Source organism: Amblyomma americanum, chromosome 7 (genome assembly GCF_052857255.1).
Source record: "Amblyomma americanum isolate KBUSLIRL-KWMA chromosome 7, ASM5285725v1, whole genome shotgun sequence".
In the NCBI taxonomy this organism is placed as follows: domain Eukaryota; kingdom Metazoa; phylum Arthropoda; class Arachnida; order Ixodida; family Ixodidae; genus Amblyomma; species Amblyomma americanum.
This window is the reverse complement of record NC_135503.1, coordinates 132,693,548-132,707,765: the sequence shown is the minus strand read 5'-3', so window position 1 is coordinate 132,707,765 and position 14,218 is coordinate 132,693,548. Positions and strand designations below refer to the sequence as shown.

The 14,218-nt window shown below is 47.3% G+C and overlaps 1 protein-coding gene and 1 pseudogene across 2 annotated transcripts in view; one reads left to right on the top strand and one right to left on the bottom strand.

Annotated features, from left to right (window-relative positions):
- LOC144099578 (solute carrier family 41 member 1-like) overlaps nt 1–14,218 on the bottom strand; it is a 196,575-nt gene that overhangs the window by 159,579 nt on the left and 22,778 nt on the right. The window lies entirely within an intron of this gene.
- LOC144099657 (U2 spliceosomal RNA) lies at nt 8,097–8,195 on the top strand (annotated as a pseudogene).

Below are 14,218 nucleotides of genomic sequence, written 5' to 3'. Positions count from 1 at the left end.
AATGTAAACGGACGTTAAAAATCCTCAGGTGGGCGAAACTATTTCGGAGCCCTCCACTAGAGCGCCTGTTACTTTCTCTCTTCTGCCACTCCCATCGTTCACCCCTCCCTTGCTGTACGGATGAAGTGTCCGTCGCCAAGTGCGACGGCTACTGTGCCATTTCTTTTATTGAAAACCATTAACTGCCCTCTCGTTGTACCCGGGTACGAACCCGGCTAGTGCGGTCGCGTTTCGACGGCGGCAAAATGCAAGGCCTCCGTGTAACTTGCGATGTCAATTCACAGTAAAGTTTCCGGGTTGGCTAAATTAATAATGCGATAGCATTACATGGCTCATCTACGGCGTAGCCCAAAAAATGGCAGCGTTACAAAACTCGCGATTGGTGGAAACGATGCGGTGGCATCAAAGGCGGGAAAACACAAAATATTAGTCAGTAATAGTCACTGCTAGTACATACGACTGAACCAACTACAAAGGAATAGAATAGAATTGTGATAGCAATCGAATAGAAATGGAACAGAATTGGAATGCTCTCGCATTACTCGCACGTATGTTCCTTATGTGCCCCTTTTAATTTTTTGGAGCCCCCCACTACCGCATCTTTTACCTCATTTTCCATTCAGTCCCGCTTTCCTCGCTTTCCTTACGGTGCGGTTGACGCATTCACCGACAAGTGAGGTAGTTATTGCGCCTTTCATTTCCAAAGAAAAAAAACCGAATTGCTTGCCCACCTTTGATCCTTTACACGACGTACCTCATACACACTGGCCAAGGCTTCAAAGTCACAGCGAGCGGTCACTTTTTGCGAAGATGGCAGTAGTAACGCTGATTCTATAAAAAAGAAAACCATGCACAGTTTTGCTTCTCTCGTTCTGACTGCGCTGCCTCAGGACACTGATCTGAGCTCCACAAGGGTGAAATAGGTCCTGACAAGGAAGAGATAGACAATGAGAAATAATTGTTGAAACCTCAGTCCCTGGGCAGCGTTAGACGCCTGTGTCTTTATTTATTAGAGAGAAGGACAGCACATCAAAAACGGGTTTTTAGGCTGTGGCTGGAATTAATGAAAGCTCGCCTCATATTGATTCCATCATGCCTGTCACTTGAGCTAAAATGTGAATGCTAATATTAATTCGTCTCAGAGAATTCCATACAACTAGATGGCGGGCCCTTTTAGTTTGAACTTGGGTAGCCTTAGTGCATCCAACATGCGACCAACTCTGTTAAATGCTGCGTGTTTTCTTTTTAAAAACTCTTCTAATATTTGGTTACTATTGAGAACGAGCAGCGGGGCGCTGAGCACTCAAGATCACCGCTGGAATTTCAAATGTTCGGCACATGGCGTTGGTCTTGACGGCCGTCGGAACTAGTGTGAGCACAGGAAGCATTTAATAAGCCATACTTTGCAGCCAGGAGGAAGGGTCGGCCACAATAGCCCCCATGGCCGCAGAAAATCTTTCGGGACTCTCTAGGTCTCTCAATACTATAAGTTAAAAATATCTTTATCCGTTAAGGGACGCTCGCTACTGGAGACAGATACCACCATTTGCTTAATGTACGAAAAAGCTGGGCGTGCTTACCGTTCCAGCCCCGTAGTCGGACCTGGAGCCACTGAGCGGCCGCAGTGTCATGTGTCAGAGAGAGTCGTTAAAGACACCGCTGCCATATGGGGCACGCGAAGGCAAAAGTAAAGTGCAAATACACATTCGTGAGGGCGAAAGTTATCTCTGAGCAGAGATCCCCGCAGAGGGCAGCAGAATCTAGAGCTAAATCCCCATGCGCCCCAACGAAGCGACCAGTCATGAGGAACACACGGTGTGCGCGTGAAGCATAAAAGCTTCCCTCTGTATAGGGATGAGAACGCCAAAAGCCTCGCGTCGCTGGGCGCTTGTGGAAATCTGCGCTGCCCTCCGTTGACGCGTCTTTTTACGACCCGCGATTTACGGGCGCTGCAAGAGAACGAGGTGACCGACCGTGCCCAGCGCGCTGCGACCTTCTGCAACGTTTCCTGTGGGAAGAACTTCACAATGCACGTATTTTTATGATGTGCACTGTAAAATCGCCATGCAGCTGTCGACAGCTCGTTTTTTCTCCTCGAGCCAGGAAAGTATCTCAATACATGCGAATTATAATGACTCCGTCATAGCATATGGCTTTCTCGACGTTCTGATCATTTCCAGCAATTTCGGACAAAAATTTTGAAAGTTCAAAAATTGTAACATGCTTTTGCGGTAATATTGAAGCTATGTAGCAATAAAGTTCTTTTAAAGTGTTTTCATCGGTCGCATCGAACAGCTAAGACTCCTAGAGAAAACCAATGCAGAACGCTTTTGACGGTGGCAAAAACGTTAATAGAAAAAAATTCAAGATTGTGGTCCGGTGATCTGCAGATAGGTTTATTGTTATAGTGAAACCTTACATTATACGAAAAAATTGCGTTTATGAATAGTTTTGCCGTTCAAAAATTTTTTTGGGCAGAATTGCTGAATGAGCGCTGTTACCGAACATCGAATTTCTTCTGCACTGTTCGCGTCCAAAAGTAAACTACACGTCATATCTTGGTGTATGAATTCTTGTAATGCATTAGAAATTTTGGAGGGACTTCACTGTTCCAAAATTCATTGAGACGGATATTTTTTACCGCGTTACACAGCCAGTTAGAATCTGATATATTCCCACCGCTCGAACACTGGTGCGATGCTTTCTGCAACAGAGACTTGCAGCGTGACGTGAATGAGCTCTACATAGTCAAAGTGAACAAATTTATTTTTTGTGCAATAAAAATTCTTTTCTTCCAACCCTGGCACCGAAATGCTTCAGTGACAGTGCATTAAGGCGCCTTTTGCGCTGTAACAATTCTCTTTTTCTGTAGAAGAAGCTGTACCCAGTGTTTCACCTAAGAGCCCGCCGTATGAAATATCTATATCAGGGTTTAGCATTATAAAACACAACTCACATCGGCGCTGTGGCCCAAGAAAGCTTGTCTACATTGCACCAAAATACACGCGCTTTCAAACAGCTTGTAGACAAAGCAACCCCTATAGTGCGCATAATTCTTCGAAAACGCCAAAATTTGTACGGCCACAGCACCGAGGAAAGGCGGTTTCGTATTTCTACAATGTTCTGGTGATATTACTTACTCTGGGAAATATGCCGCCCAGTAATTAAGGAAACTGGCATATATATATATATATATATATATATATATATATATATATATATATATATATATATATATATATATATATATATATATATATATATCCCCGGTACTTTTCATTTATCTTCAGATCGGACTAAGCGTGTTACACGTCAGTGGTGAAGGCAGGGGCTTATTATTTTTCAATCATTTTAGGCAGCCCCAACATATATATATATATATATATATATATATATATATATATATATATATATATATTAATAAGCCCCTGCCTTCACCACTGACGTGTAACAGGCTTAGTCCGATATGAAGATAAATGAAAAGTCCCGGGGCCAATGGTAAAATTTAACCACCCGTAGGTGGGGAAAATGGAAAAAATGAGGGAAGGGGGGACTACATAGCGACCCACAGCCGGGAGAGCGGGCCCGGGGAGAATCCACTGATCTCCCCTGGGACGTAGCGGAGAGGATGGGTGAAATGGAGAGGTTGTATGGTGGTCAGCAAACGGGTTATGGGCATAGGAATGGGTGCGGGGACAGCGAGTGTTTTGCTCTGATCCACAGCAATAGTTAAAAATTATGTATTCAGTTTTTGTTAACTAGCTTATTAGTTAGAATCTCTTAGCTGTGTTCCGGTCGACTACACCGCTGACAATGCTATGCTGAAAAAAGCGCTCTTCTAACTCAAAAAGCTTATTCTTAAAAATTGCACTACATCTTAGTTTCAAGTTTAAATTGCACATATGATTAGTAGATTTATTTTATTACCTATATAAAGAGGTTCCATAGTGAAAGCCTCTAGCAAGACCTCCTGAAATAAGTAAAATGAAATGAAAGATGGCAGGACGTATTACACAACGTTTGCACATGGCAGTAATTAGGATGTAAAGTAGCATAGATGAAACACCCGATATACGTGTCCCCAGCTTCCGGACCTGCGCGATTGATTTGTGAGCGCGTGCTGACAGCACACTTGTGGAAGCCGCTAGAAGCTTCGACAGCAGTTCCTCAGGAAGCTGTCGCCTCATGTAATCAGATGCGCTTGACGGCAGTTTATATAATCCGTGAACTGTAACCAGCGCCTCTGCTACACGTGCGCGCTATTGGTTAAGATTGACATGGCTATGATATCGCTTGTGTGGACACGTGATCAATATGGGCCTGGCAGGAGTGGGTCTTCGAGGCGAGCTTTCTCACACGGATCACTGGGAAGGAGGTGAGCCCCAGTGCCACCCTTGACACTGCTTAGTTTCGGAAAACGGCAGAAAGTATCGGAGATTATCGTTAAGCCCCCCGGCACGAGGTTCCACAGCTCGCAGCGAATCTCAGATATTACGGTACTTTTTTTTTTTGCTCACATCCTAAACATTAGGAGAGGCGAGGATCTCTTTACAGCCAAGTACGTCTGCGATGCACAAGAAGTCGCATAAATTCGTTATTTAGCTTAAAAAGTGTGTCTTGAATAGGCGCGCAACATTTTTTATTCTTGAACAGTCCGGGAAAAAATACAATGCGCACGTGAAAGAGACAACGCGAGAGAGCTGCTCTGTCGCCATATCTCTCCGCGTCTGTCGGCTCTGTTGCGAGCGTTGTCACGGGATGAAAAAGTTAAGTTTTCAACAACATAGGTCTTCATCATTGCTATCAGAGAAATTCACATGCGCTGAGAGAAAAAAGTGCTTCCGATGAGCAAAACTGCAGTAATATCCACCAGCTACAATGTGAAGCCAATGAACATGACACATGTCCTCTGGGCACAGTCAATGGCACACAGTGCAAACAAGTGCGATATGACCTGCTGCATGCGAAGCGAGCAGTGCGATCATACCTCTCCTAACGGAACTTTTAGTGCTGTACGGAACCGTGTATTTGTTTCTACGCCGCTTTGTCTTTGAATCATTGCTATAGAATTGTGATATGTGCAATGCAACGTCCCGTAGCGACACAAGCTATTTGGAGGGAAGCCGTAGTGGAGGCCTCAGGATTAATTGGGACTACCAGGGGCTCTTATGGACCTCCTGCATGTTTGTAAACAAACGAGGTGGCGCTGCAGTCGCTAGCGAGCTCGTGGTAGGCAAAAGGTCGGGGAGTGGCGTCGCGGATAGGTGTTGAGTGCGGGTTTCCAAGGCTTATAGGCGCATTTCCAGTTTCTGCGAATCATAGCAATGGTCGATGCTTCCAACTTAGTAATTTGTCGAAGTACACGAGCTCGCGTTGCCCACGTGCGGCCTATAAAGAGAAATAGTTTGCCACTGTGTATTGTATATATGGTTAGTAGTAAACATGTAGAAAGCGTTCCTGCCGTTTATTTATGCGCTAGGCATTGAATAAAACAAGTTTTGACACTCTGCAATAGCCGGGATGATTTTACTTCGGGACAGTAGTGAGGGGAAGTGCTGGCGTTGTTTCGTCGGAGCAGACATGCGCTCATCGTCTGCTGACATACGTACGTGTCGCGCTGCGCGAAAAGTGGGGACAGCGTCGTGTCCCCGATCTCCTGTCTCGCTTAGCGCTGTTTTTAGCCGCATGACCACGCACCAGCCAGGCCGACTTGTCCTCTTGTTAAGCTGGTCAATTTGGTGAAATTTTTTCATTTCTAGACTTATTTTCTTTCCTAGCCCTGAAGTCTAGTTTCGTGACGAAAAATTATAGCAAAATATTGAGTACAAATTTATAAATTACGCTTTTTAAAAGTGTGGTCGTCAAAAATTATGAGGTAATTTCTTTGATTTCAGTGCCGCATTTCTTTGACCAAAGCGAAAGCGAAGATGCCATAAACGAGGGAATAAACTTTAAAGTTCGTTTTCTGACCTCTCACATTTTCTGCGACTGGATCACTCACCTTCATAATTCGCATGAAAATCAAATGATTCCATTTGTCGCAAACTATTCCTGAGACGTTGAGGAGCGTAATAAATCTCTCGATTTTTTTCCCTACACGTGCAGTATTGTGTTAGTTATTTTTTGTAAGAAACGTTTTCATGTAACTATGCATGCATAAGTACTGATCATATAGAAAAAGAACTAATCGCGTCATCATACAGAACAGGGCTTTATGTACATGCTGGCAAAACTGCGCACTATCTACTCAATCATTTGAGACCTTGGGGGACTTGACGACGGTGTTAATTATAATTGCCCAGAACTGCACCAGGTATAGCTATAAATAATAGTAATGACTGAAACTAGCGTAGGAATTTCATATTTGCACCAAGTTTAGTTACATATCGCATGCATGAATAACGAAAACACTTTTCATGCCGCGTCCCCTCTCAATCTCGCCACGTGTCTGCTAGTAGCACGCCTGCGGCTGCTTCTTTGCAAACAAGCTTCGCGATCATGTATTACCCCATGAAACATGACACATGCATGATACAATGAAAAAGCATATGGCGTTTAGCACACTTAAGGTACGCTATTCTAAGCATACCAACGCGACCGCGCAAGATTGACACAACTTACCAGACTTCTTTCTACTCGAATGAAATAATTACGTCGTCATATCAAGAAACAGTTTCAAGTAAATATTAAATGTCACAAAACGCGCCATTAAAACATGGTGTGCTATTAACAAAAAAACGCATTCCTTGGGGGCGAGTGAACCTGTCGGCGCCCCGTGCACCCCGGCTCAAGGTGATAAGTATGTGTGCAGCTACATATGTCTTTTTTTTCCTTGAGCAATTATCAGCCTACTATCCTCAAGTTCAGGTGAATGAACGCAGTAACTTGCATGCTATTAAGTGCATTGAGTGGCAGTTCCTATCGACTCCCATACTTCGCGCTTTACTACCGTGGCCCAATGCCTGTTAGCCAGTTTCCGAATGCAGCATTTATGCGCGAGAAACCTATCGAGGCTAATTTAATATTTTTTATGCTCCTACGCGGATCCAGCAGTGACGCAGCTGGTCAATATATGCTGCTTCTGGAGTGCACAGGCTTGAAGCAGCCGCCGCTAACTGCGGCAGCTGCGGTAGGCACGGGCAAGCGGAACCTGTTTTGCCTACCATGCGAAAGTCGCTGCTAACATCAGCGCCACCGCATCTTCGTGACGTCGCGGGGTGAAGGAGGTCCATACGTGCTCTTGCACCGCACATCACGTGTATGTTCTGCGACAAATAAATAAATTGGTTTTTGGGGAAAGGAAATGGCGCAGTATCTGCCTCACATATCGGCGGACAATAATAATAATAATAATAATAATAATAATAATAATAATAATAATAATAATAATAATAATAATAATAATAATAATAATAATAATAATAATAATAATAATAATTGTTTTTTTTGGGGGGAAAGGAAATAGCGCAGTATCTGTCTCATATATCGTTGGACACCTGAACCACGCCGTAAGGAAAGAGATGAAGGAGGGAGTGAAAGAAGAAAGGCAGAGAGGTGCCGTAGTGGAGGGCTCCGGAATCATTTCGACCACCTGGGGATCTTTAACGTGCGCTGACATCGCACAGAACACAGGCGCCTTCGCGTTTTTCCTCCATAAAAACGCAGCCGCCGCGGACACCTCCACCGCGCCGTAAAGGAAGGGGTAAAGGAGGTAGTGAAATAAGAAAGGAAGAAAGAGGTGCCGTAGTGGAGGGCTCCAGAATAATATAGACCACCTGGGGATCTAGATGGTACCATTCGTACGAATGGTGGCTGACTATCTGATACGGTTTATGGTTTATGGGGGTTTAACGTCCCAAAGCGACTCAGGCTATGAGAGACGCCGTAGTGAAGGGCTCCGGGAATTTCGATCACCTGGGGTTCTTTAACGTGCACTGACATCGCACAGTACACGGGCCTCTAGAATTTCGCCTCCATCTTAATTCGACCGCCACGGCCGGGATCGAACCCGCGTCTTTCGGGCCAGCAGCCGAACGCGATAACCACTCAGCCACCGCGGCGCCTGAATATCTGACACGAGTCCCATCTGAACCCAATATATTAAACTTATTTTTGGAAATGTGGCGGAGTGCTTAAAGCTTGCTTCACTTCCGCCACCGGTTGGCCCGGTATTGCACTGTCTCCGGGTTCGGCCTGGGTCATTATAGCGCGCGTCTTTTCTATCCTAATAATAATAATTGGTTTTTGGTGGAAAGGAAATGGCGCAGTATCTGTCTCATATATCGTTGGACACCTGAACCGCGCCGTAAGGGAAGGGATAAAGGAGGGAGTGAAAGAAGAGAGGAACAAATAGGTCCGTAGTGGAGGGCTCCGGAATAATTTCGAGCACCTGGGGATCTTTAACGTGCACTGACATCGCACAGCCCACGGGCGCCTTAGCGTTTTTCCTCCATAAAAACGCAGCCGCCGCGGTCGGGTTCGAACCCGGGAACTCCGGATCAGTAGTCGAGCGCCCTAACCACTGAGCCACCGCGGCGGGGCTATCTTTAAACTCTCCTACTTTCAGCACGTGGTAGCGATTGTGGCTCAGCTTGAGCCAGTGGGCAGGCCTGTGCACTTTCCTTTTCATTCTTCCTGGCAACAACAACAGAACAGAATAACGTGCACTGACATCGCACAGCACACGGGCGCCTTTGCGTTACGCCTCCATCGAAACGCAGCCGCCGCTATCGGGTTCGAACCCGAGTACTCTAGATCAGTAGCCGAGCGCCCTAACCATTGAGCCACCGCAGCGGGTCAAGAGCGACAAATCCCCAGAGGAGCAACCTAGGTGGGACATGTAGGTCATGCAACCTTGTGACGTCATCCCAACGCTCCCCCCGGAGTGGTGAGCAAACTGGCCACCATGGCAAGTGGCAGTTAAATAAATGATTGATCGCCAGAGGTTGCTCTGCATGAGCAACATGGGGGCACAAGCCCTGGCGGTGGCAGCGCCTGATATCGCTGCGCAGTGGCGCATCACTTAACCGCTGCACCATTGCGGAAGGAGAGGCATAAGGGCTCCCAGGGATCCATGAATGTAATGTACAGAATGACCACTTTCACATATAGGGGCATTATCCCATTAATGCTGTCGCGTCATACCCTTAAGGAGGAGCTTCATACCCCTCAAATTTTTTCTGCATTTATCCTCCTTCGAAATACGGCCGCCGCGGCCAGGATCGAACCCGCGACGTTGACCATTGCTTTAGAGTTGACGCCAGAAGCTCCAGGAAAATTCTGTGTTCGCACATATGCACTTCTCCCACTGAATTTGCGAAACTGTTGTATTCTAAAAGGGTTAATGCTCTTGACCGTCTAGGCTGTATTGGTTCTGGATAATGCGTGCATTTGTTATTGTAAAGCTTTGTCACGCCAGCAGCACATAGCGCACTTCAAGTGCTGGACGCGCTACATCCAGTTCTTGCGGCTCTACAGTGGACGGCATCGTGGCTCCTTCGCACCTGTCATTTCAAAACAAAGTCAAGCAAGCTTTCATTTTCCAATGGAATGCTCGTGGGCTCCAGTCCCGGATTTCCGATTTACGGCACTACGTCTACGAGAATCACTTCCCCATTCTTGTGATTTGTAAACCGAAGACCCCGGCAATTTTGCGAATATCCGGTTACGAGGCATTTTCATCACCCACGTGCAACAGATCCAGCAAAGTCATCGTCTACATTCGACGTGAACTTACATATGTGCAACATTCAGTTCCTCCGAACGAAGACAATCAGTACGTTTGCCTGACAGTGAAGAGCCGTGACCTGACGTTTACGCTACTGGCGGTGTACTTGGCGCCATCAAGTCGTTTCGACGCCAGAAGGTTGAGTGGTTTGATGGCAGCTACACCTGCTCCGTGGGTTATTATGGGTGACTTCAATGCTCATCACACCATGTGGGGAGGCGTTAGGATGGACGTTAGGGGAAGACAGCTTGTGTCCTTCGCCTCTGACCATGACCTCCAGTGCTTGAATGACGGAAGCCCGACCTATATACGAGGGGTGACTTATAGCAGCTGCTTGGACTTGACTTTGGTTTCAAAGTGCCTTAACAACAGCGTCCGGTGGTTTTCGGTTGTAGAAACCCATGGCAGTGACCCTATCCCAACGTATCTAATTATTACCGGCCATTCCACATTTTCCCCAGCCACGTTTAGGCAGCGCATTGACTGGACAATTTTTTAATTACTTATGGAGGCTGCTTGCGCAGAGGGCTTCTCTACCGGTCTTGAACAAAAAATTAAGGAGGCCATGGAACACGCCACCTGCCCCTTTAACCCTGTCGCTAACTACACCGATTTTGACTTCGAATTGCAGCGACTGCGATCACAACGGCGCAGGGCAGAGCGCAGATACCGACGCACAAAGTCGCGCCTAGACCTAAGAGATGCTAGGCGCATACAGAAGAAGATTCGGCGCAGAATTCAGGCACTGCAAACACAACGGTGGAGGACATTTTGCCAAACAATTTATCCACGGAAGCCTTTGTCACGCGTTTGGAGTGTAATTCGGGGTCTTCGCACGTACCCTCAACAGCGCTACCCGTTCAAATCCGTAGCGCTCCACCAAAGGCGCAGTGTGGTTGAGGTAGCTGAAGATTTCTGCGCAAGAATAACAGGCCCTCCGAATCCAGGCGCAACGCTGCACTGCAACAATGTTCCACCCTCACGGGATTCTCGGATGGAAGCACTATTCTCCATGGAAGAACTTGATGCTGCGCTGGCTTGTTGTAGAAGGTCATCATCACCAGGGCCCGATGGTGTGACGTACTCCGCACTTGCCAACCTTGGCAAAGAAGCTCGACGGGCTCTTTTGGACACTTATAACAAGTCATGGACTGCTGGCATAGTTCCTCATGATTGGAAGACCAGTCGTCTGGTTCCACTTCTTAAGCCGGGGAAATCACCGCTCGACCTTTCATCATACCGTCCAATTGCACTCGCCAGCTGCGTCGGCTAAGTCATGGAAAGAAGGCTGCTCACACGCGTGGAATGGTACTTGGAGCGATATCAGATTTATCCAACCTTCATGTCTGGGTTCCGACGGGGCCGCTCTTCTATCGACAACGTGGTTGACCTTGTAACGTCGGTGCACCACAGCAAAAATTTGAAAAGATTGACTGTGGCATTGTTTTTGGATATCAAGGGCGCGTACGACAACGTAACGCATCAGGCCATTTTGGACGCAGTGGAAGCTGCTGAGATCGGAGGCCGCACGCTCAGCTGGATACGCAGCTATTTATCAGAGAGGTCGTTTTTTGTGCTGTCTGCGGGACGGACCAACGTCCTTACACCGAAATTCGCGCGGAGTCCCTCAGGGTGGAGTGCTGAGCCCAGTTCTCTTCAACCTTGCTCTCATCGGCCTGGTCGACGTATTGCCACAATCTGCTCAGATCTCGGTATATGCCGACGACATCTGAATTTTGGCATCAGGGGTGACCCGTCCTCGAGTTCGTGCAAGACTTCAAAAGGCAGCATCGATATTGAAATCTTATATTCGCTTGCAGGGCCTTAACATTTCGACCGAAAAGTGTTCACTTGTGGCGTTCACACGCAAAATAATGTCACGCTACACCATTCGCATTAATGGTGAAGCCATTCCCTATGAGACAAGCCACAGATCCCTTGGTGTTGTCATCGACAGGAACCTCTCGTGGAGTCCACATGTCTACGACATGAGAAAGAGACTAAATGCGATTGTCCACGTCCTCTCCTTCCTCGGGGGAAAGTCCTGGGGCGCATCAGTGCGCTATATGCTGCAACTGTACCGTTCCCTATTTCTGGGCTACATGCAGTACAGTCTTCCGATATTCAGTTCCATTAGAAAGACAAATATCAAGACTCTTCAAAGTGTGCAAGCGCAAGCTCTCCGTATCTGCCTTGGACTGCCTAAATGTGCATCAACAGCAGCAACTGTTTTTGTTACCCGGGAACATCCTGTTACTACATACATTGCTGTTGACACCATGAGAACACATATTCGGCACCTCACACGGGTTCCCTGTCATCACCTCACAACACTCCCAATAATTAGGCCGCGTACTGCATTCGCCAAAGTCATTGAAGCTCATCGCGCATATCTTCCTTCGGAGTTCACCCCTGCGTCAAGACCGTGCTCACCCTTATGGAGTCTTCATGAACCCCGGGTTCACCTCTATATTCCTGGAATTACGAAGAAAGCTGGTGTATCACTACCCGCTCTCAAACAACTGACATTGAATCACCTGCATTCTTACCACAGTCACCGCATACATGTTTACACAGATGGATCAGTTCACTCGACCAGTTCTGCAGGGTCGGTGGTGATACCGGCCAGATCCATCTTCATGAAAGTGAAGACGACCTATCCAACATCTTCAACTGGTGCGGAACTCGCAGCCTTACGGGCTGCGGTAGAGTTCATCAGTCAGGAACCTCCACATGACTGGACAGTTTTTACCGACTCTAAAGCAGCCCTTCAAGCCCTGAAAGCTGCGCTACGCCGCGGGTCGCAGGAACAACTTCTTGCTGAGATCCGTCTACTGTACCACGGCACCGTTTCCATTGGTCATGACATCATCTTTCAATGGCTGTCAGGACACTGTGGTATTAACGGTAATCACCAGGCCGATGCGACTGCGCGTTCGTCTCTCAACGACGGACTTCCAGTGAGGATCCCAATATCAAGACCTGACGCAGCGTGTGGGCTTCGCCCTCTGGCGCTGGAGCTCACACTTTTAGCGTGGAACACGGGAGATTTTGCAACCTCCGCCTCAAGGCACTGGACCCTGGACTGCGCCTTGGTCTTCCACGTAACTTAGCATGTCGCGACGCAACATTGTTATGCCGTTTATGGATCGGCGTTGCTTTTACCAACCACTATGCTTTCCGGATGGGGATGGCCGACAGTCCTGCCTGTGAAAGCTGTGGTTGTGAGGAGACCATCGCTCATCTTCTGTGTGAGTGCCCTGCATTTTCGAGTGCAAGACATACACTGTGTTGTGCCCTGGACCGCCTCGATCCTCGCCCATTAACAGGGCAAATGATCCTCGGTCCGTGGCCACAGCAGTCGACTGCCCTCCAGGCATACAAGGCACTCTTTGCCTACTTGAGGGCGACTGGATTGAGTGCCAAATTGTGACAGCGTTGTGCGTGTGTGTGTGTGTTATGCCTTCCAGTGCAGGGTCGCCAACCGGAACCCCTTTCTGGTTAACATCCTTGTCTTTCCCTCCTCCTCTTTATCCATCTATTGTCAAAGAATAGGGTTTTAAGTATTTATTGTCTACGTCTTGTCTTGTTCTGGTGCCCTGGTGCGCTGGTTTGATTTATAATCTTTAATGTACCATCCAGCAAACCACCGTTTTCAGTGCATGGTGGGAAGCTGTTACCGCACCAATGCCGCAGAGTCATCATGGAACTACTAGCATTCATTGATACAGACGCTCTAATTAGTTAGAATTTGGAGGAGACCGCTAGAAACCATCTTTGGTGTTGACAAATTTCTGCGGATAGCAATAACAACGCCTGTACTGAAGAAACTAAAAGTGTACATAATTATGACAGGCCAGTCTAAGCCAATCACGCTTGTCGGGCTACATTCGGCACGCGGCCACGGCAGCTGCTGCACAGCACACATAATTGGTTGGTTTTTTTGGGGAAAGGAAATGGCGCGGTATCTGTCTCATATATCGTTGGACACCTGAACCGCGCCGTAAGGGAAGGGATAAAGGAGGGAGTGAAAGAAGAAAGGAAGAAGAGGTGCCGTAGTGGAGGGCTCCGGAATAATTTCGACCACCTGTGGATCTTTAACGTGCACTGACATCGCACAGCACACGGGCGCCTCAGCTTTTTTCCTACATAAAAACGCAGCCGCCGCGGTCGGGTTCGAACCCGGGCACAGCACACATGAAAACTGGTTTTTGCGGAAAGGAAATGAGGTGGAAACTGCCTCACTTATCTCGGTGGACACATGTACCGCGCCGTAAGGGCAATGATAAAGAATGTAGTGAAAGAAGGAAGAAAGAGGTGCATCGTGGAGGACTCGGGAATAATTTTGACCACCTTGGGATCTTTGTCGGGCACATACATCCACAGCAGACGGGCGCCATTTGCATTTGGCCTCAATCGAACCGTGACTTGTGCACATGAGATTCGAAAAACCAGAACTATAAACATGTGTGGCAAGAAAGCTACGCTAGC